Source organism: Sminthopsis crassicaudata, chromosome 1, assembly GCF_048593235.1.
Source record: "Sminthopsis crassicaudata isolate SCR6 chromosome 1, ASM4859323v1, whole genome shotgun sequence".
NCBI classification, from domain to species: domain Eukaryota; kingdom Metazoa; phylum Chordata; class Mammalia; order Dasyuromorphia; family Dasyuridae; genus Sminthopsis; species Sminthopsis crassicaudata.
Genome location: NC_133617.1, coordinates 382,940,727 through 382,965,618, shown reverse-complemented (window position 1 = coordinate 382,965,618; position 24,892 = coordinate 382,940,727).

The window sequence follows — 24,892 nt, the reverse complement described above, 5'->3', positions numbered from 1 at the left end:
GATCATGGAAGTAAAATGTACAATGTTGATTACATGAAATTTAAAAGTTTTTACATAAACAAAACCAATGCAGCTAAAATTAAAAATAAAACAGTGTAAATGGGGAGAGGGATAGAAATTCTTTGTAACAAACTTCCCTGATAAAAGTCTCATTTCTAAGATATGTAGGAATAGCAATAGGCAGTTTACAGAAGAAGAAATTAAAGCTATCAATAGTCATATGAAAAATAAATAGCTCTGTATCCAATAATTAGAGAATTGCAAATTAGGGCAATGCTACTTTTCCACATGATACTTATCAGATTGGAAAATTTAACAAAAATGAAAAATGACAAATGCTGGAGGTTAAACAGACATAGTAATGCCCTTGGAGCTGTGAACTGGTCTAGCCATTCTGGAAGTCAATTTGGACTATATTTTCTTTTCTTAAAGCTTTTTAATTTTCAAAAGATGTGCATGGATGATTTTTCAACATTAATCCTTGCAAAACCTTGTGTTCCAATTTTCCCCCTTCTCCTCATCCTCTCCCCTAGATAGCAAGCAATCCAATATATGTTAAACATGATAAAAATATATGTTAAATCCAATACATGCAGACATATTTATACAATTATTTTGCTGCACAAGAAAAATCAAATTAAAAAAGAAAGAAATGAGAAAGAAAATAAAATACAACAAAACAACAACAAAAAGAGAGAATGCTATGTTGTGATCCACACTCAATTCCCATAGTCTTCTCTTCATCACAAGATCATTGGAACTGGTCTGAATCATCTCATTGAAAAAAGCCATGTCCAGGATGGAGTCAAGATGATGGAGAGAACATACACTTCTTTCTGATCTTTTCCCATGACTCTGAAACTAATTACCAAATCCAGCCTCTGAATTAGTTCTGGACTGGCAGAATCCACAAATATTGGGATTGTAACAAATTACCAGCAGAAGATAATTTCTAACATTTCCAGAAAAGATCTGTTTCAACTGGGCATGGAGGGAGGTGAACCAAGCACAAGCAACCCGAGCACAGATGCCAGCTGCCAGCACAGGCTGTGTAGACCCTGAGCAGTGCAGACTCCAAGCAGTGGAGAATCTATGGGGAGGAATCTACAGCAGTGTTGGCTACTCTACCATAGTTGCAAGCCAGTAGATCAGAAGAGAATTTATAAAACATCTGACACACAAAATAGTGAACCCTGAAGTGCCAGAATCTCATGGGTTCTGGCCATGGCCACCCATCAGTGGAAGTGAGTCAGCATGGATTCAGTGCAGCTGGGGCAACCACTTGTAGAGGAAACCACTGCCACTTGTAGAGGAAGCCACTGCCACTTGTAGAGGAAGCCACTGCCACTTGTAGAGGAAGCTTGAATAATCTCCCTTGCCCTAAAAACAGATCTCAACTTATTTTTTAAAATGAGCAAAAAAGCAAAGAGAACTCTGACCATAGTTTTAACAGTGAAAGAGAAGGACAAATTTCATACCCTGAGGAGACTAAAAGCAGATCATGTCCAGATGAAATAATTCCTTAAAAAATAGAATTTGTGAAATGGAAAAAATTCCATAGAACAAAACAACTCATTTAAAAATTCAATTGGACAAACACAAAAAGAAGTTTTAAAAAAGTAAATGAAGAAAATAATTCACTAAAAATCAGAATTGAACAAATGGAAATGAATGACTCAATGAGACATTAAGAATCAGTCAAGCAAAATGAAAAAAATGTAAAATACCTACTTGGCAAAACAACTGACCTGGAAAATAGATCTAGAAGAGACAATCTAAGGATTATTGGACTTTCTGAAAACCATAACGAAAAAAAGAGCCTAGACACTATTTTTCAGGAAATCATCAAAGAGAACCACTTGAATGTCATAAGAAGTTTTAAAAAAAGTAAATGAAGAAAATAATTCACTAAAAATCAGAACTGAATAAATAGAAATGAATGACTCAATGAGACATTAAGAATCAGTCAAGCAAAACCCCCAAAAAAATGGAAAAATAGAAAAAAAAAGTAAAATACTTACTTGGGAAAACAACTGACCTGGAAAATAGATCTAGGAGAGACAATCTAAGGATTATTGGACTTCCTGAAAACCATAATGAAAAAAAAGAGCCTAGACTATATTTTTCAGGAAATCATCACAAAGAGAACCACTTGAATGTCATAGAATCAGAAGGTAAAATAGCCATTGAAAGAATTCACCAAACACCTCCTGAAAGAGACCCCAAAGAATATCATGGCTGAATTTCAGAAATATCAAACCAAGGAAAAAATATTACAAGCAGCCAGAAAAAAAACAATTCAAATACCAACGTGCCACAATAAGGATTACTCAGGACCTAGCAGGTTCCACCTTAAAGGATTGAAGGGTCTGGAATCTGATATTCTGAAAAGCAAAGGAACTTGAAATGCAGCCAAGAATAAACTACCCTCTAAACTGAGCATTTTCTTCCAGTGAAGAAGATGGGCATCCAATGAAACAGGTGAATTCCATTTATTTCTGATGAAAAAACCAGAGCTAAACAAATAATTTGACCTCCAAATATAACCTGAAAAGAAGCATAAAAAGGTAAAAAGAACTCTTGAGAACTGTATTTCTGTTATGGGTATACATAGAGAGTGCATGTATAATTTGATTTTACTGTTATAATATAAAAAATAAACTAGAGGTGGAAAGAGGATTGTACCAGAAAAAGGGGAAAGTGAAGGTAAAATGAGGGAAATTACATCTCAGGAAGAGGCAAATAAAATCTCATATATTTAAGGGAAAGAAGGGAGGGGAATGAACATTGTGTGAATCTTACTCTCATCAGATTTGGCTCAAAGAGAAAATATTAGACATATTTGGTTTACAGAGAAATTTCTCTCACCTTATGGAAAAGTGGGAAGGGAAAATTGAAAAAGGAAGGGATAGGCTAAATAGAAATAGTAGGGGAAGGTATAAGAAAGAGAGAGGGATTCTAAAGGGGGAAGGCTGCATGAAGCAAGTGGTGCTCATAAGTGAAATACTGGGGAGGAGGGAAAGAAGAAAGGAAAAAGAAAAGAATTGATACTATTTCTAGTCATATAAAAAGGTGCTCCAAATCACTATTGATCAGAGAAATGCATATTAAGAATACTCTGAGGTGAGAGAACAGTGGGAACAAAGTATGGAACACAACATAGCATTCTCACTCTCTGTGTTATTTGCTTGCATTTTGTTTTCTTTCTCAGTTTTTCTTTTCCTTCCTTCTTGATCTGATTCTTCTTGTGCAGCAAGATAACTGTATAAATATGTGTGTGTGTGTGTGTGTGTGTGTGTGTGTATATATATATATATATATATACACACACGTATATGTTGGATTTTACATGTATTTCAACATATTTAACATGTATTGAACTACATGCCAGCTAGGGGAGGAAGTGGGGAGAAGGAAGGGAAAATTTGGAACAAAAGGTTTTGCAAGGGTCAATGTTGGAAAAATTACCCATGCATATGCTTTGTAAATAAATAAATTAATTAATTTTTTAAAAAGACTACTCTGAGGTACCACTACACACCTCTCAGATTGCTAAGATGACAGTAAAAGATAATGATGAATTTTAGAAGGCATGTGGGAAAACTGGCAAACTGATACATTGTTGGTGGAAGTGTTTGATCCATTCTAGATCCAATCATTCTGGAAAGCAATTTGGAATTATCCTCACAAAGTTATCAAACTGTGTATACCCTTTGACCCAGCAGTGTTTCTACTTAGCTTATATTCCAAAAAAGATCTTAAAGGAGGAAAAGGGACCCACATGTGCAAAAAATGTTTGTGGCAGCCCTTTTTGTCATGGCAAGAAACTGGAAACTGGATACCCTTTAGTGTAATGTCCAGACTAGCTTTCTGGAGGACCTTCTGATGGGCCTTGGTCTCAGCAGGATAGACACCACAAAAATGGTCAAGAATAGAGTCTAGAGTCTTTATTGTCTCCTTTAAGACTCCTTTGCAGTCTGTGTCTGTCACAGTCTGATCCAATGTCTCGCCCAGTCTCCTGCTGCAGTCTGTGACAGTGTGCCAGTCTGACCCAGTTTTGATCTTATGGAGCAGTGCAGGAGGCAGGAGAGCTACCAGGAGGATGGTCAAGGATGGAATGTCTCATTTCCAGTCCTTCTCAGCTCTTAAATGCCCTATTACAATTACATCATATTGATTATGTGTGAACTGGAGAACTATTATATCATTATGCTAAGTACTAAGTATATGTACACTAAAGAACTATCATCTCATCAATTCCACTGAGTTAATGCCTTGTTGTAAAAGTATATTTCTCCAGAGTTCTAGCCCTGTACACTTCAATTGGAGAATGGCTGAATAAATTATGATATGTGAATGTTATGGACTATTATTATTCTGTAAGAAATGATCAACAGGAGGATTTCAGAGAGGTCTTAAGAGACTTACATGAATTGATGCTAAGTGAAATGAGCAGAACCAGAAGATGATTATACATGGCAACAAGACTTTACAATGATCAGTTCTGATGAACGTGGCTCTCTTCAACAATAAGATGATTCAAACCAGTTCCAATTGTTTGGTGATTAAGAGAGCTATCTATACCTAAAGAGAAGATTGTGGGAACTGAGTGTGGACCACAACATAGCATTTTCACTCTTTCCGTTGTTTGCTTGCACATTTGTTTTCTTTCTCTTTTCCTTCTTGATCCATTTTTATTTTGTGCAGCAAGATAACTATATAAACATGCATACATATTTTGGATTTAACATATATATTTTAACATATTTAACATGTATTGGACTACCTGCCATCTAGGGGAGGAGGTGGGGGGAAGGAGAAGAAAATTTGGAACAGAGGTTTTTCAAGGGTTAATGTTGAAACCATGCATATGTTTTGAAAATACAAAGCTATAATAATAATAAAAAGTTATGTCCATCAGAATTGATCATTGTATGATCTTGTTGTTGCCATTTACAATGATCTCCTGGTTCTGCTAATTTCACTTAGCATCAGTTCATGTAAATCTAAGTCTCTCCAGGACTTTCTGAAATCATCCTGCTGGTTGTTTCTTATAGAACAATGATATTCCATAACATTCATATACCATACATAACTTATTCAGCCATTCTCCCACTGATGGGCATTCACTCAGTTTCCAGTTTCGTAGCACTACAAAAAGGGCTACTACAAACATTTTTACACATATGGGTCCCTTTCCCTCCTTTAAGATCTCTTTGGGATATAAGCCCCATAGAAATACTGCTGTAACAAAGGGTATACATAGTTTGATAGCCTTTTGGACATAGTTCCAAATTGCTCTTCAGAATGGTTGGATCGTTTTGCAACTCCACCAACAATGTATTAGTGTCCTGGTTTCCCTACATGCCCTTCAACATTTATCATTGTCTTTTCCTGTCATCTTAGCCAATCAGAGAGACATATAGTGGTACCTCAGAATTGTCCTAATTTACATTTTTCTGATTAATAGTGATTTAGAGCACCTTTTCATATGACTAGAAATGGTTTTTCTTCATCTGAAAAGTGTCTGTTCATATCCTTTAACCATTTATTAATTGGAGAATAGCTTGAATTCTTATAAATTTGAGTCAATTCTCTTTATAATTTGGAAATGAGACCTTTTTCAGAAACTTTGAATGTAAAAATGTTTTCTCCAGCTTATTTCTTCCCTTCTAATTTTATCTGCATTAGTTTTGTGTATACAAAACCTTTTTAACTTAATATAATCTAAGTTTGTTTTTTTTGTTCAGTAATGATTTTCAATTCTTCTTTGGGCACATATTCCTTCCTTCTCCACATATTTGAGAGGTACATTATACTTTGTTCTTCTAATTAGCTTATAGTATCACTTTTCATGTCTAAATCATGAACCCATTTTGATCTTATCTATGGTTTTAGGTGTGGTCAATGCCTAATTTCTGCCATATTAGTTTCCAATTTTCCCAGAAGCTTTTGTCAAATATGAGTTTTTTCCCCCAAAGCTAGAGTTTTGGGGTTTGTCAAATGCTAGATTGCTGTAGTCATTGATTATTTTTGGACTATACTTTAAAATCTAAATGTGCATATTCTTCAACCCAGCAAAACCGCTACTCAAAAAAAAACAAAAACAAAAACAAAAAAAAAGATAAAAGGAAAAGAAATCTTATGTAAGAAAATATTTATAGCAGTTTTTTATTGGTATAAAGAAGTAGAAATGGAGAGGGTATGCATTAATTGGAGAATGCTTAAAAATTATGGATTATTAATATGATGAATACTATTATGTTCTAAGAAACGATCAAATAGATGAAATTTTAGAGACATCTAGGAAATATTGTATGAAGTGAATAGGACCAAAAATAATTTATATAGAACACATTATAAAGATATTTAACATTTAAAGAATTAAGAACAATTCCAGAAAACTCATGCTGAAATATAACAACCAATAGAGTGATAGTGATAGAGAAGTGATAGACTCAAAGTACTTAATTAAGACTTTTTTTGGGGGGTGTAACCAATGTGTAAATTGTTTTGCTTGTCTATATTTGTTTCAATAGCTTTATTTTCCTCTCTTCTGACATGGACATTAAAAAAAAAAAAAAAAAAAAGATGATTCCAATTAATTAGATTTTTTTTTTTTCTGAGGTAATTGGGGCTTAATGACTTGCCCAGGATCACACAGCCAGGAAGTGTTAAGTGTCTGAGGCCAGATTTGAACTTAGGTCTTCCTGACTTCAGGGCTGGTACTCTATCCACTACACCAACTAACTGTCCCCCCAAAAAAATTATTTTTAAAAGAAATTACATTACAGAAGAAGACTATGGATTGACTCCAATTGGAGATGCCCAACAATGACTTTGGAGATGCCCTACAGAGAGAAGCACAATATCACAAAAAACTGTAGGAGTTGTACAGTCTCAACAATATGAATTTCTCTATTCATTAAATTATCTAGTCATGATTGTTTTCTGTGTGGGTCTCCTCTTACTGGAGGAAGTAACCTACTTATAGTATATCCTTCTTTGTCAAGGGAGGATTTTTCTCGTCATTTATTTTGATATGCTATCTGGTGAAATTTCTTTGCTTTTTAAACAATATATCATTTGTTTGCTATATGCCAAAATGGTTGGTAGTGAGCTGCGTTGTGAAAAGTTTTCAATGATAAACAGCACAGCATAACATAGAATGATGGATGGTAGAGTAATTTCTGCCTTAACAAGAGGTCTTCTGTAACAAATTTAGTCTCTTTTACCCCTTTAAAATACCAATTGTAATCTTTCTATCCCTTCTTTTTCTGTGCAATTCTTGACCATGTCTTTGCATATATACCTAATGTATTGTTAACCTTCTGTAGGCATTTCATATCCCAAAGAATCCAGCAGTCCACTTGAATCTGTTATCCCTAGTTCTCATTGCTTGATTAACCCACCTCATTTTCATTCTATAACTATGTTCAGTGAGGTATTTTACTCAAGTTATCTTTGGTAATTTGCCACAGCCTACATACACCCACCATCAGTCTTTCTATTACTCTTGGGTCATCTGCAGTTTTTTAGTTTTTGCAGATCAAGATGTTCCAGGACTTATAGTCATTGAGCAGCACTAGGAGAATGTTGATATTGAAAAGCTGTGGTGGCAGGGAACAGCTTTGATACAGAACATGAATAAGTAGCTATACTTATTTAAGTATTCTATGTTGAAAGAAGACCTCTCCTCAAGCAGAGTTAAGTATTATACATGTCCTACATTTGGCAAATGTTCAATTATTTTTCTGTTCTATCTTTCAGTAAATTATTCATTTTCACAATTGGATATTTCTCAAAATGAAATGCTAGTTATGCACCCAGAAGCAATATTGTAAAATGAGAATAATGGATGTTATTTTATATTATTATAAGTTTAAAAGTGAAAATATTTTCCCTTTTTTACAAAGTAGTTACCCTTCCCTGCTGATTTGGTTAACTGGGTTTCTTTTATAATTGTTATGTGTAAAGCTCTTCCCAGCAACTCTCTAAAAAAATTCCACTCTTCTTTTTGTAATGATCCTCACTTTATTATTTTTAGCAAAGTCTTTTGATTTAATAAATGTTTTCTTTAAAAAATACATTTTTATACTTATTTAATTTGATTTTTTTTTCATTTAAAATAGTTGCTATCTGATTTTTATCTGTGAAAATTAAGAATAAGTGATGTTTTGAAAAAAAAATTGCTTCCTTTTTATTTTGTGTAATTTTGTCATAACTTTAGTTTAAGAGACATTCTATGCTCCATTAACAAATTTGTAGAAATCCTAATCTTCTGGATTGAAGAAACTCACAAAAAATATATTTGCTAGGTGAATACAATGTATTTATTTATTCAATCAATCAGCCAAAGGCCTAAATTAAATAAGAACAAATCCTTGATAAATTGGGAAAAGTGACGTATTTGGGTCATTGGATTAAGGCAAATTATATTGTGCAAGAAATATCTTTTGGTGGATTGAAGAAATTTAGTTAAGGTCCATGGGATTTGGATAAACTAATAAGACAGTTCAGAACCCAATATCATAGTAGCAGGCTAGCTTAATGAACTCTGAAAACTTAGGGTATGGGAAGGAAAGAATCTGGTTTTTTGCTGTTTTTTTTTGGCCCCTTGATCAGAGAATAAGCTTGTGATATTTGATAAATCTTAAGATTTCGGCTGCCCATTGCCATTGGTAATGGTGTCTCAGGCGCAGTAGTGACTGATTGGCATTAGGAAGTAAGGACACACCAAGAAACACTAATTCTAGAATTCTCCAAGGGCACTGATTCTCAGAATTCAGCAGAGAGCTGCATATATTTTGGAAGGAAAGCTATGACAAATAAGAACAGCATACTAAAAATCAGAGATAACACCTTGCTGACAAAAGTCTATATAAGTCAAAGCTATGGTTTTTCTAATATCAATATATGGGTGTAGAGTTGGACTCTAAGAAAAGCTGAGTGGTACAGAATTGATACTTTCAAATGGTGGTATGGGAAAGATTTTTGAGTCTCTTGGGCACTAAGGAGACCAGATCAGTCAATACTTTAAAAAATTAATTCAGGTTACTTCAGTCAAATACTGAAGCTGAAGCTTAAATACTTTAGCCACACAATTGGAAGACAAGGCTTATTGGAAAAGAACCTGATGTTAGGAAAGATTGAAGGCAAAAAGAAAAAAGAGATGACAAGAGGATGAGATAGTATCATGAAAACAATGTATATGAACTTAAGCATACTTCAAGAGATAGTAGAATAGCTTGGCCTGATATGTTATGATATATGGGATCACAAGGAGTCACTATGATTGAATGACTGAATAGTAAAATTCTATTACATTCTAGTACCACAACTTGTTTAACTATACCCCCCCTAAATGGAAATTCGCTTTGTTTTTAATTCTTTGCCATAGTGAAAAATGTTGCTGCAAATATCTTGGGGTATTATGAAGCCTTTCTTTTTATAATTCACCTTGTTGGGGTATGTATCTCTAAATCAAAGATTGTGAACTTTTTAGTCACTTTCTTAATTCCAAAATCCTTTCCAGACCAGTTTGACCAGTAACCAGCTTTTAATAAAAGGCTAACTTTCAGCTCAATTAATCATTGAAATTTATTTTGCTTGCCTACTATTCACTCCCTTCTTTTCACTAAATGTAGTAAAAATTTTATGTCTCTATATGAAGTGGTCGGTGGGTCAAACGGTAGGTCAAGACCAAGTTCAAAATCTCTGTGAGTGATTCCTTTTAGCTTCCCATTTTTGACAGAGAAGACATAACTTATACTTAAGAAGACATAACATACTTAAGGAGGTATAGCTTATACTTAAAAGCAAATAATGCATGGAATTGACATCATCATCTAGAAGAAAAAAGATGATGAATATTTGTTGGGTAATAGTAAGGAAAGGAAGGTAGGACAAAGTGTTCTTAGAGACAAACAAGTCCCTTAATTTGGTGATAATGACATAAACAATTTTGGAATGCCATTAATTCTAATGTAGAATTAGTGTAGGAGAGGCCAATAAAACAACTACTAAGTGTTTTAGAGAGGCAACAAGGAAGTTACTATTCAAAAGATAATTATTGTCTATAGAAGACACTCTATATGCTATCTATATTTTTACTACAAAACTAATATAAGAATATTGACTTTAAAGTCACAAAAGCACTTTTAAGTATACATATATAACATACTCTGAACCAAGACTTCTGATATAGACACTGTTGCTGATCTGAGATATGAATAGGACCCTGATGGAAAGATGGAAAGGTCAAACATCCTCCTGACCCTTCAAAGCTCACAAGATCCTCCTCTGCTCAAAAAAAACAGGGTGATGGTGGAAGGAAATCTAGATAGAGGTCAAAGTTGAGAATTCACCTTATGTCCCACTCTCAGGAGTTCCTCACTGGAGAACACTGCACTTACTTAAATCTGGAATAATTCTGATTCTAAATTATCTTGGTAATTTACAGCTATTCTCTTAAGCATGATGAATTAAAATATAATTTCTAAGCCAATCTAGACATGAATCCTGTGTAATGTCAGTCCAGCTACAAGGACTTTCTTTACAGGTACTAAGTAATTTGAACCTTATAACAACCTACAAGGTAGGCACTGCTTACATTACGGAGGTTACAGGTACAATGGAATGAAAGCTAAATATGGATTTAGAAGACCTGGGTTCAAATTCCGACTTTTGCCACTAATGACTGGTATGATCTCAGGTATGTCACTTAATTTCTGCATTTCACTTTTATCATTATATCCCTAGCACCTAACCCAGTGCCTCATACAAGTAGTTAGCACGAATTCAACAAAGTACTTTCCATGTATTATCTTAGTAGACACTTAATAACTGCTTATTGATTGACTGCTATGGGAACAGATGAATTTATAACCTTAGTAAATCTGTAGATTTGAAAAAAAAAAAAAAAAAGTTGAGTTCATCTGTCTCTTTCTCTTTCTCTCAGACATGATGTGGGGGATGCTACACAGATGAGTTTGTCTTGTGTTTAAAGATCTTGAGTAGAAATTTACAACTTCCATTTAGATCAGTGGTTAATCATAAATAATGGTTCACATTTATATAACAAGTATTCAAGCATTTATATAGTGCTTACTATGTGCCAGGCACTTTGCAAAACAGTTTGCAAATATCTCATTTGACCTTCCCAATAACTTGAAAAGTAGGTTGTATTATTATCCCCAATTTATAGTTGAGAAAACTGAGGTAAACAGAAGTTAAGATGATGTGAATCCTGAAATCAGCTTATTCTCTCCCTTTTTCGGGAAATGCTAAAATGCTCATCCTGGGAACTTAAGTTTCCCAGGCTATCTTATTACTATAGTTAAGACAACCAGGATGTGCCCAGGCTGCCATGATTAACATCTTTAAGATACCTATAATGGGAACCCAGACTTGCCCAGACTGCCTTTGTTAATATCTTCAAGGTGCTTTCAACATCTCCATAAATATCCTTGTTCTGATTTTTATTTCCTCACTGAGAAAAAAACCCAAGGTTACATTTTCTCTATAAAAGATATGCCATGATGAAAATCCTTGCTAAGTCTTTTTCAAGGATTCTCTGTCTCTGTCTGTCTCTTTCTCTGTCTCTGTCTGTCTCTCTTCCCCCTCCCCCCTCTCTTTCTTTCTCTCTCTCTCTCTCTCTCTCTCTCTCTCTCTCTCTCTCTCTCTCTCTCTCTCTCTCTCTCTCTCTCTCTCTCTCTCTCTCCCCTCTCTCTAGCTGTCTTTCTTTATCTCTGTCTCTCCCTATCTCTCTGTCTCTGTCTCTCTCTCTCTCACTCCCCTTTCTAATAATGTCTTCTCTTTAATGGAGTCTTTGTCCTTACTATAGCTAACTTGGTTAGTCTGCTATGTTGAGGTGTGAGAAATGAGAGTTGAAAGATCTCTTGATAGCAATGGGATCCCCTTGGCTGGTCCCAGGCTTTGCAAAAGAATTCACAAATCCGAAAGAAAGAGGTGAGAGGTTTGTGGCAAAAATGGGTTTATTACACTAAGAACAAAATATGTCCATCATTGGGCAAAATCCTGTTAGGATTATTTGCAAAGGTCTGGGCACACAGAATTTGATTTATTAGATTCTTTTGGCCTGGAGCTGGGGACCTTTCAATAGAGGGTGGTGATCATGCCCCTGGCCAAAATCTCCAATTGAATAGGAGATTACTATCTGGGAGTTTTCCCTATGAAGAGGAGGGTGGGCCCCTCCTAGAGGCCAGGAGGGTTTGAGACTCAGGACCACCCTTCCCTCAAAGATTAAAGAGGACACAGTTTGCATCAGGGCCTTTCCAACTCTTTCCTTCCCAAAGACAGTTTACATTGTCTACACTACCCTTTTAGTCAGTGGCATACTTAGATCTCATGGTGTATTTTTTGTAATGGAGTCTTCCAAACTCCTTTCCTTGATAACACTATTGCTTTTCCAACTCTATTTCATATTTACCATTCTTGATGCCTACTTTACCTCTTCATTTTGTCTGCAATTTTTTATCTTAAATAAATGATTCTTTTCTCACAGAGAAAGGCCATTGTAAATTTGTCCCATGTATATTTCGAACTAGCAATTGCTATTCTGAACTCATCAAAGGGACTGAGTTGTCTCATAACAACTCATTGTGAGTTAAGTACTTTAGGTACTAGGTTCTATTTAAAGATGCCACTTAATAACTGTCAGAAAAGTTTCTCTATTTCCTCATATTTAACTTAAATCCCTCATGATTTGACTTAAATCCCTACCCTCTGTTTTGTTCTTTCTGGAAACCAAGGACAATTAGTCACCAACCATCTATTTGACAATCACCTGAATAATATCAAAGGAAGAGAGACAATATACAAAACTCCCAAATAAATGATTCTTCTCTCAGTATTTCGATTTTTTTCAGTTCAATACTGGACAGACCTCACTGACCTGTCTTTCAGGACTACTAAGTGGATTAACTCATGATCCTACAATAGTAGGATAAATAATGAAAAATCAAAGCTCCGAGTCAGGGAGCTTTGGTTAACATGTAAACAAGAGTCCTAGGTAAGAGTCAAATCTGTCTGGCATTGGCATATGCCACCAGTGTGAGCCCTCCTTACCCTCCCTAATGGTGTAGAAGCAGAAAGTTGTCCTCTATAACTCAGTCATTTAATAAAGCTTAATTGAGTGACTACTTGACCCTGGAGTCATCTTGAGGCACTCCCAACAACCCCTTTCTTTATGCCTGTGCTCTCCATAATTTAGTTTCTTACTTTTCTTTGAGTTTATAGATACTCCATGAGTAGTACATACTAAATTTAACATGGTAGTAACAAAGTCATTTTTTATTCCATTTTTAAAAAATTCTCTTTTGTGTATATATAATTACCTCAGCTTGACTTTATTATGAATTTAGGTAATAGATTATCATGGCCTTTACTGCCCAGAAGACATTTTCACTTCCCTCCCAAGGTTTCACATCCCCCTGCTGAAGAGAAGTTTTTTTGGGGGAGGATGCTAGACTCTCTACAAATGGTTCTGGCCTGGTATTCTTTTCTCAGTCGTAGTGGTAGTGTCCTGTACCCAAGTTCTGTTTAGCCACTAACAGAGTAGTTTTTCCTCAGAAATATTTACTCCCAAAGATATAATTACAAATATACAAATTTTCCCAGTACATGGAAGGTATAATCTTCTTCCTCTCCTTGCACTACGTTATTTTTTAGGGTGGATGAGAGAACTAGATTCAGAGGTTAGCTAGATTCCCATAGAGCACAGTTTCTGCTCTAAGTTCAAACACTTGCTGGGCTTGAATCCAGGCTGACTGGCTGGCTGCAACACCCCACCCCCACCCCCACCAGTCTGCAATTCTGGTGCCAGAGTCACCATGGTTTGAATTCATGGGTCCCATGGATCACCTCCAGCATCTACAAATGAGGAGAAACAACACAATAAAAACAACCCTCCTTGAGACCCATTTCCCAAAGCTGAAAGTAAAGGAGAGCAGGGAAGAAAAAAGAAAGTACTTTCCTTCTCCCTGGTTCAATTTGGCTCAATAATGCTGTATGTAAACTGGGATTTTCACCCTCTGAATGCAGCACATAAGGGTTGTCAAAAAGAGCATTTGCAGAATAACTCAGTCTTGCCAGGTTTAAAGGTGTAGGCAAACAATCAAAGGAGGCTAAACCCATCTATGTGTATAAATTATAATATATGTATATAATCATGTACTATATTGTATACATATTTTTACAATATATCATATAATGTGTATACATGTGCAATAATCTGTATTATGTATAATACATGTATATTAATATATATATTTATACATGTATAGGCACATACATAACTATGTATATATTATATAAATCTCAAACTATATTCTGAATTCATCATCTCTCTGTTATAAAGTAGGTAGTCTGTTTTCATTTCTGAAATCATGATTAGTTGTTGTGTTGATCAGATTTCCTAAGATTTTCAAAGTTGATTGTCTTTGCAGGATAGCTGTTATTATACAAAATTATATTTTCTGATTCTGCTCACTTCACTCTATATCAATTCAGACAAATCCTCCTAGGTTTCTATAAAAATTTTCTCCTTCATAAATTCTTATGTGATGATAATATTTCATTACATGCAAAGACTATAATTTATGTATCTATTACTTATATAATGAGTATCTTCTCAGTCCTATTTATTTATTGCCATCACAGAGCTACAATAAATATATTTGTTCATAAGTCCTTTTCCTCTTTGATTGATCTCTTTGTGGATATAATAAATCCAGTAGTGGCATTACTGGGTAAAAGGGAATTGTAAGGGCCCTTTAAATGGGTGGACACGGTGCAATGGGAGATTGAGGCCCAGAAGAAATCTCTGTGGATATTAGGACTGCCTTGTAGGTGGGTTCTTGGCCATACTGAGATAGCTTCATAATGGGTGACTCTCTCACTGATTGGCTGTGTGTGTGACCTCACAGGCCCTATATAAGCCCACTGCAGGCAGCAGTCACTCTCTTTAACCTGGCTCCCTAGCCTGGGTGGCCAAGCTAAGATGGGTAGCTGAAAGAGGTAAGGATTTTGGTAGTGAACACGTGGGTCTTCTGACCAGGTGTTCACTAGGGAACTAACAAGTCAGGGCATCAGTCAGGGCATTATGTGAGTAGGTATAATAAAGGCTTTTAAGATTACACGTGGCTGTTCTTGAGTGTGCTACCGGTTATTAAACTATAGATTCAAGAGATCGTGGCCAGAGACCTTTGAAGGCCTCAGAGGAGGCGAGCCAGGTAGAGTTGACACTGCAAAGGTCAGTGGTCAAAGGTACTCTGTTGGGCCTAGGGCAGACTAGTAATTGTAACTGCCAGGTGGGCACGTTACAGGGAATGAATATTTTAATAACTTTTAGGACACAGTTACAAATTGATTTCCAAAATGGTTGAACTAATTCATAGCTCCACCAACAGTACATTATCACATTTGTTTTCCCATGGGCCTATAAGAATATGTCAGTTTTCTTTTTTTTTTCAACCTGGCCACTCTGATGGCTCTGGTGACTATGGTGCACCTCAGAATTATTTTAATTTTCTTTTTTCTAATTTATTTTTCAAATTGTTATTTAGGTGGGAAGGATAGTAGTAGAATTATGAACTGATCCAACCAGTTTGGAGAACAATCTGGAATTATGCCTAAAAAGATTATAAAACCACATATACCTTTGGACCCAGTAATACTAGTTCTATATCCCAAGGTTATCAGGGAAAAAAATAAAGGAACCTATATGTTCTAAAATATTTATAGCAGCAATCTTTGTGGGGGCAAAGAATTAAAAATTGAGAAGATGCCTATCAATTAGGGAATGGGCTAAACAAGTTGTAGTATGTAATTGTGATGGAATATGACTATAAGAAATGATGAAGTAGATGATTTTAGAAAAACATGGAAAGACTTGCATGAACAATTAAAAGTAAAATCAAGAGAATGTTGTATATAATAACAGCAATATTGTTCTAAACCAATTGTGAACATCAAAGTTATTCTGAATATTATAAATACTCAAATTAGCCACAGAGATCTCATGAAGGAAGATGCTATTCACCTCCAGATAAAGAACAGAAAGATAGACGTATATATAGTATGTTTTTATATGTATTTATGTATCTGTGTCAAATGGTGAACTTCTCTAATATTGGATGGTGAGGGAGGGAGAGTTTTAAGTTCAGAATTTAAATTGTACCCTAAAAATATTATTAGGGTAGTTTTTCTTTTAATATGGCCATTGATAGCTTGGATTTTTTTTCTTATGAAAAGAACTTGTTTTATATCTGTGGTATTTTTAAAATTGTGGAATGGCTCTTGTTCTTATAAATTTGAATCATTTCCCTATATATCATAGAAATGAAAGTTTTATTTTGCGTCTGATGTTATCATCCCTACTCCTGATTGTTGCATTTACTTAAGGCCATATCTTACTATATTATATTTATATTTATATTTATATATATATATATGTCTCAATCTATACTCTGAATCCATCTCCTCTCTGTTAATCCCTAAAATGATGTAAAATGTTCTTGATTATATAGATTAAATACAGTTTGGGGTAGCCTTATAGCGATGCCTCATCTGGAGACCCTTATAGTTAAATACAAATTTACATATGTAAGTAAGGATCCTTAACCTGTTTGTTTGTTTTTTGTTGCAAAGATACTTTTGGTAAGCAGGAAAAGCCTGTCCAATTCTTCTTAGAATGTTTTTAAATGCATAAAATCAGATACATAGAATTACAAAATGAATCAATTATACTGAAATATAATTATCAAAATTGAAAATAAAAAATCATGTTTATAGGTTTCAGGTTAAGAACCTCTGCCCTATAGGGATTGAAATGCTCAAACCCTGTTCAGGATACTGGTAAATCTCATTCATTAAATTTCAAGTAAATATTTATGACTCATTTTAGATGTGTATATATTCTTTGACATTTTGAATCCCTTGATGAATCTGTGATTTTATCCATAGAGATATTCCTTACAGTGATACAGATTGTAACCCATATATGCATTCTCTGTGACTTTTGTACTAAATACCCCATTGCAAGTCTACTCAATGTGCTGGGAGCTTCCCAATCTTTTGATATGGTATCAATCAATCAATGTATAATGAAGATTCTTCATTGATTAACTTTGTTCATTCTATGCAATTGGCCTACTTCCTTTTCCAACTGTTTGGTTCTATTATACTTTTTAATATTATTCTTTTATACTTTTTATACTATTCTTCCTGATCAATCTTTCCTCATTAACATACTCAATTTGCTTTTGCTTACAACGTATTTTCTATTGTCCTTTGAGTGAACTACAGCCTTAATTTTTTGGAGACTGTGTTATTTCATGATTGAAAGCAGTACAGCATCAGTGGAACAATGGTGGTGTTTAAAAGATGGATTTTTGTTTCAGAGTGAAATTTGGGGTTATTAAAAGTACTGTGCAGTTTCCCAAAGCAACCCAAACTTCTCTCCTCATTCTAATTTATAGTGGACAATATTTGTTATCTATCTGTAATGTCTGTTTTCAATATATGAACTAGTGGGCCAGCTCTACAGGCTGGCCAATAAACTACCTATTGCAATCTAGACAATAGGTATTTTGTCCTTTTTATTTTTTAACTCAATCAACAAGCAAAAACATTTTAATATGCAAACAACAAAATAAAGGATCGTACACAAAGTGTGAACTTATGTGGGATTCTTAAAGTGTGTATTAAATATAGCATTATAGTAAAATAATTGCTTTACTTGTGTTCCTTTCCCTTTTATATTCATTTAAAAATTTTGAGTTCCAGATTCTCTCCCTTTCTCCAGCCCCTTTCTTACCTATTGAGAAGTCAAGCAATTTGATATTTACTATACATGTGAGATCATACAAAATAGAGTTCCACATTAGCCATGTTGTAAAAAAGGGCAAGAAAAATAAAATTTCTAAAAGTATGCTTCAATATGCATTCAGAGTTCATTACTTCTTTCTTTGGAAGTAAATTACTTTTTTCATCTTGAGTCCTTTGGAATTGTTTTGGATTATTATACAATAATACAATAATTATACATGATCAGTGTAGTGAAGTCTTATGTGATTGATCATCATTACAATGTTGCTGTGTACAATGTTCTCATGGTTTTGTTTGCTTCACTTGCAAACAGAACAGAACATTATATCAGTTCATATGTCTTCCTAGGTTTTTCTGAAACAACCTTGCTTGTCATTTCTTACAGCACAGTAGTTTTCCATCACAACCACACATCATAACTTGTTGAAGTATTCTCCAGTTGATAGACATTTCCTCATTCTTTGCCACCACTAAAGGAACATGTATAAATATTTTAGACATATATATCCTTTTCTTTTTTCTTTAATCTCTTTGGGATACTAACCTAATAGTAGTACTTCTCAGGTCAAAAGGGCATGCACAGTTTTATGGCCCTTTGAGAATGGTTCCAAATTGTTTTGGGGAATAGTTGGAGCAGTTCACAAATTCATCAACAATGCATAGTACCCTAATTTGTCCATATCTCCTTCAGCATTTGTTGTTTTTCTTTTTTATTATGTTAGCCAATCTTTTAGGTGTAAAGTGTCACCTAAGAGCTATTTTAATTTGCATTTCTCTAATCAATAGTCGTTTAGAGCATATTTTCATTTGACTACACATAGCTTTGAATTCTTCTGAAAACTGGCTGTTCATTTCCTTTGACCATTTGTCAATCAGGGAATGGCTCTTATTTTTATAAATTTATCTCAGTTCTCTATTATTTGAGAAATGAGACCTTTATTAGAAAAACTTGTTGTTTTTCTAATAAAGTTTAATAAGTTTTTAATAAGTTTTTTTTAATAAGTTCTAATAAGTTTTTCTAATAAAATTTCCCTCCAGTTTCCTTCTAATTTTGACTGCATTGGATTTGTGCAAAAAAATTTAATTTCTTATAAGTTCTTCCCTTATTTCTTCCCTATAGTAGGAATTTGTCAGGATCCTTTTATCTATTTTTTCCCAAATAGTTGATAACAGAATTGGGACGAATTCTTTAAATGTTTGGTAGAATTCTCTTGCAAATCCATCCTGTGCTTTTTTTTCTTATTTATGATGTTCAATTTTTTTTTTTCTGAGATAGGTTTATTTAAGTATCTTAGATCTTTTAATATAAGAAATTTTTATTTTGGTAAGTATTCATGAATTTCAGTTAGATTTTCAGCTTTTACATGTAATTAGGCAAAATTACTCCTGGGAATTATCTTAATTTCATCTTTATTAGTTGTTCATTTATCCTTTCTATTTTTGATACTATTAATTTGGTTTTCTCCTTTAGTTTTGAAAAATAAAATTAATGAAATGGTTTCTCTATTTTATTCATTTCCCCCCCCAAAAAAAAAAAATCAGCATCTAGTTTTATTTATTAGCTCAATAGCTTTTTTGGTTTTGTTTTCAAATTTTCAATTTTATTAACCTCTTCTTTGATTTTTAGGTTTTTGGTATTTAATTGGGGATTATATTTATTCTTTTTCTAGTTTTGTTGTTGTTGTTGTATTTCCAGTTCCTTGATATATTCTTTCTCTTTTATTTTTTAAATCAACCATCTCTTTTTCTTTTTTATAATAGTTTTTTTATTTTTCAAAATATATGCAAAGTTTTAAACATTCACCCTTGTAAAACCTTGTGTTCCATATTTTTCTCCCTCTCTCTTCCCTTCCTCCCTAGATAGCAAGTAATTCAATATAGTTAAGCATGTGCAATTTTTCTGAACATATTCCCACATTTATTATGCTGCACAAGAAAAATCAAATCAAAAAGGGGAAAATGAGGGGGAAAAAACCACGCAAACAAATAAAAACAAAAACAACAAAGATGAAAATACAATCCCCATTGTCCTCTTTCTGGATGCAAATGGCTCTCTCCATCACAAGTGTATTGGGATTGGCTTGAATCACTTCATTGTTGAAAAGCTTTCTCTCCTTTATTGATGCAAACATTTAGAGATATAAAATATCCCTTATGTACTGCTTTGGTTGAATTCCACAATCTTGGTATGTTTTCTCATTGTTGTTATTATTTTGAATAAAATTATTGATTATTTCTATAATTTGTTTTAATTTTTAGTATTGGACTATTTAGTTCCTAATTAATTTTGAATCTGTGCTTCTAAACCCCTTTATTGAAAATAATTTTTATTATATTATGGTTTGAAAAGAATACAATTAATTCTGCTTTTTAACTTTGATTTTGATGTTTGTGTGTGATTTTAAGATCTCATGTACTGCTAAGAAAAAAAGGTATGTTACTTTCTATTACCATTTAATTTTCTCCATTTATCTATCATATCTAACTTTTCTTAAATTATATTCATCTCCTTAACTTCTTTCTTTCTTTCTTATTTAATCTTATGACTATAAATTAGAAATAGATTTATCTAATTCTGAGAGGAGTAAATTGAGATCCCCTCTCTAGTATAACTTTGAGATTTATGTCTACCTATAAGTCATTTAACTTTTCCTTTGAGTATTTGGATGCTATGTAAGTTGATGCATATATGTTTAATATCAATATTGCTTTATTATCTATGGTATCTTATATGAAAATGTAGTGTCTTTTCTCTTTTAATTAGGTCTATTTTGGCTTTTTGTTGCATGAGATCAGGATTGATACTTTGATCTTTTTTATGTTGGCTGAAATATAATAGATTCTGCTTCAGCCATTATTTTATTTTTGTGTGTCTGTTTTGACACTGCTTCTTGTAAACAACATATTGTTGCATTCTGTTTTCTAATCTGTTCTGCTATTTGTCTGTTTTATGAGTGAGTTCATCCCATTCACATTCATAATAATTATTGTGTTTTCCCCTCATTTTTTCTGATTTTTAAATTCTTTTTCTTTTCTTCTTTCTTCTTCCCTCCCCCTCATGTTGTCCTTTTTCAAAAGTTTGTTTTGCTTCTGATAACTGCCTCTCTTAAACTTCTTTCCCTCTTCTCACCCCCTCCTTTCCCTTATCCACTTCTCCTTCTTCCCTATTGGGTAAGAAAAATTTCTATACCCAACTGACTATGTGTATGTATGTGTGTATACATATGTATGTATGTATATATACATATATATGTGTGTATATATACACATATTCATTCATGTGTATCTCTCTCTACATATATATATATATATGAATGTATGTATATGTGTATATTCTGTCTTTGAACTACTTCAGATCAGGATGAGATTCAAGCATTGCCTGCCATATCTCTCCTCATTTCCCACTAAACTATAAAAACTTTCCTTTGTGTGTCTCTTTTGTGTGATATGAATTTCCTGTTATCTCCCTCACTTTTCCTTTGTTATACTGCATCCCTCTTTTTCCTTCTTTTACTTTTTTAGATCATCCAAACATAACTGACTCATCCCAATGCCCTCTATTTGACTCCTTCTGACTTAAGAATGATTAAAATTTTTAGGAGTTATATATATCATCTTTTGACATAGGAACGTAAACAACCTTATTATTGATGATTTCTCTTTCATGTTTACCATTTTATATTTCTCTTGAATCTTATATTTGAACATTAAATTTTCTACTCAGTTCTGTTCTTTTCATCAGAAATACTTGATACTCCTCTATTTCATTAAATATCTATTTCTCCCTTAAAAGACTAACTATAATCAGTTTTGTTAGGTAGACTATACTTGATTGTAATCCTACCTCCTTTGCCTTCTGGAATATCATATTGCAAGCTCTTTATTCTTTTTCTTTTTTTTTTTTTTTCAACATGTTAAAACTTGTGTGAGCCTGACTGTGGCTCTACATATTTGATTGATTTCTTTCCGGCTACTTATATTTTCTCCTTGAACTGGGACTCTGGAATTTAGAATTTTCATTTTGGAACCTCTTTCTGGAGGTAATTAGTGAATTCCTTCAATTACTATTTTGTCCCCTGGTTCTAAGATATCGTGGAAGTTTTCCTTTAAAATTTCTTGAAATATAATGTCTAAACTCCTTTATTTAAAAATCATAACTTTCAAGTAGTCCAACAATTCTTATATGATCTCTCCTTGACCTATTTCCCAGATTAGTTGGTTTTTTTAATGACATTTCACACTTCCTTTTATTTTTTTCATTCATTTAGTTTAGTTTTGTTGTTTCTTGAACTTACAGCTATTTCTACTTGCCCAATTCTAATTTTTAAGGACTATTTTCTTCAGTGAACTTTTGTATCATTTTTTCCTTTTGACCAATTCTGCCTTTTAAGGAGTTCTTTTGTTCAGTGTGGTTTTGAACCTCTTTTATCATTTGGCCAATGTGTTTTTAAGGTGTTATTTTCAGTGTTTGTTATACCTCTTTTGCCAAAATGTTCATTCTTTTTTCATAATTTTCTTGAATTACTTTAATTTATTTTTACCATTGTTTCCCCTACATCTCTCTAATTTTTTTTTTAATTGTTGCTTTTTATTTCTTTCTTTGGCTCTTATGGGAATTTTTATTGAGCTTGTGTTCAATTTGAGGCTTTGTTTGTAGATGTTTGTAGAATAATTGTCTTCTTCTAAGTTTGTGTCTTGAGCTTCCTTGTTACCATAGCAGCTTAAAAAAAAAGATAGTATTTTTCCAGTTATATGTAGACAATTTTTAGCATTCATTTAAGCAAGATTTTGAATTTCAATTTTTCTTCCCTCTCTCCCCTCCCCTCTTCCTAACATGGTAGGCAGTTTGATATAGGTTATATATGTGCAATCATGAAAAGCATATTTTCATATTAGCCATAGTTGTTAAAGAAACACAGCAAAAAGGGAAAATAATTAAAAAATAAAGTGAATGAAATGGTATGTTTTGATATGCATTGAGCCCATCAGTTCTTTATTTGGATGTGTATAACATTTTCTATCATGAGAACTTTGGAATTGTCTTGGATCATTGAAATGTTGAGAAGAGCTAAGTCATTTATAGTTGATCATCATATAATGTTGTTGTTACTGTGCACAATCTCCTAATTCTTCTTATTTCAATTTGCATCAGTTCATAAAAGTTTTTCCAGATTTTTCTGAAATCTGCCTGTTCATCATTTCTTATGGTACAATGGTATTTCATTACAATCATATATGACTTGTCCAATCATTTCTCAATTGCTGGGCATCCCCTCCATTTCTAATTTTCTACCACCACAAAACAGCTGTTATAAATATTTTTGTGCATCCTTTCCCCTTTTTTTATGATCTCTTTGGAATACAGACCTAATAGTGGTATTTCTGGTTGCCTTTGGTTTGGTTTGCCTTTTGGGCATAGTTCCAAAATTGCTCCTCAGAATGGTTAGGTTACTCACAATTCTACTAACAATGCATTAATGTTCCAATTTTCTTCTCCAGCATCTATCTTTTCCCCCTTTTTCTGGTCATATTAGCCAATCTGTTAGTGTGAGGTGGTACTTCAGAGTTGTTTTAATTTGCATTTCTCTAATCAAAAGTGATTTAAAACACTTTTTATATAACTATATGTAACTTTGATTTTTCATCTGAAAATTGCTTGTTCATATCTTTTGTCCATTTATCAGAAAATCACTTGTATCTTAAAATTTTAACTCAGTTCTCAACATATCAGAGAATTGTTATAAGGATTGTTTCCTGGCTTTTGGCTTTTTTTCTAATCTTGGTTGTAAATAACTTGTTATAGTCAAATTTTTTTTTTATTGTTTGCTCATTTTTCTAGGCTATTTCTTGGTTCTAAACTTTATGTTAGAGGTGAGTTCTGTTCACCTATAAGGTGGGGAGTCACTGTCCCAAACTTCAGGCTTTCTTACCCTAATGTTTTCACATGGTTTTGGAGGTCTATCATTTTTTAATCTGGGGACGTGGGAAGAGGTTCTGGTCTGTGCTTTGGTCTTTATTTAGGTAGAAGCCCTGCTCCATTACAACAACAAGAACTAGCACTTTCTTTCACCCTGGGTGACCCAAAACTGGATAATGTGCAATGGAGTTGCCAGAACATATCTAGTCCTGTGCCACATGCCAGTATAGAAATCCCTTGTAATTCTTTCTAACCAATTGTCCAATGGCAGTTGCTGTTTCCACCGCCTCTTCCAAGGCATTCAACTGTTTTTGCTGCTATCCTTAGCTTTGGGCCAACTCCTACTCCAGTTTCATAGATTTTTTCTTTTGGGCTCCTAAATCTTCTTGGGCTAGAAAAAATGTTTCACCCTGACCTTTTGTTGGCTATGCTATCCCAGAACCTGATTTAATATGTTAGTTTAAAATTGTTTGAATGGGAATATTGGGAGAGTTTGGCTAGAATGCTCCTTCTACTCCATCATCTTTCCTCAGCTTCATTTTCTTTTTGTTTTCTTCTGTATATCTAATTTTTTTCTTGATTATCTTTTCTTTCTTTTTCTTAATTTTTAAAAAATATTTTTCATTTACTTGACTCCTATCATATATCTCACAGCATTTACTTGGTTTTCCCCTGTGTGGCTAGTTAAGCTAAAATATACATATATCTAAATAAGATACTTGAAAATAGTTGATTTCATCATTGTGGATACTCTCTTTCTTGATACAGAATGCAGTTCCTTCCATACCTTATAGACCATGTTCATGACTTGTAACAAACAAACAAACAAAAAAGTTAGTGGCTAATCTACTTATATGCATCTCCAGCCAGGTTATGTCTGTGAACATACATATAGAACATCACCAAACGTATCTTCATAACCTTTTCAGATTGGCAATGGACCTACAAGAACTTCTGTCTTCAGTGGTATAGTCTTTGAAAACCCAACTTTTGTGTTTCTGCTCCATAAAGAGTCATCTTAATTGGACCAAAAAACTTTACATAAAAAACACTTACTTAAATAAATATACACAATTATTGGCAATTTGGAATGAGATGGAAAAAAATAAGTCACATCTAGATCAA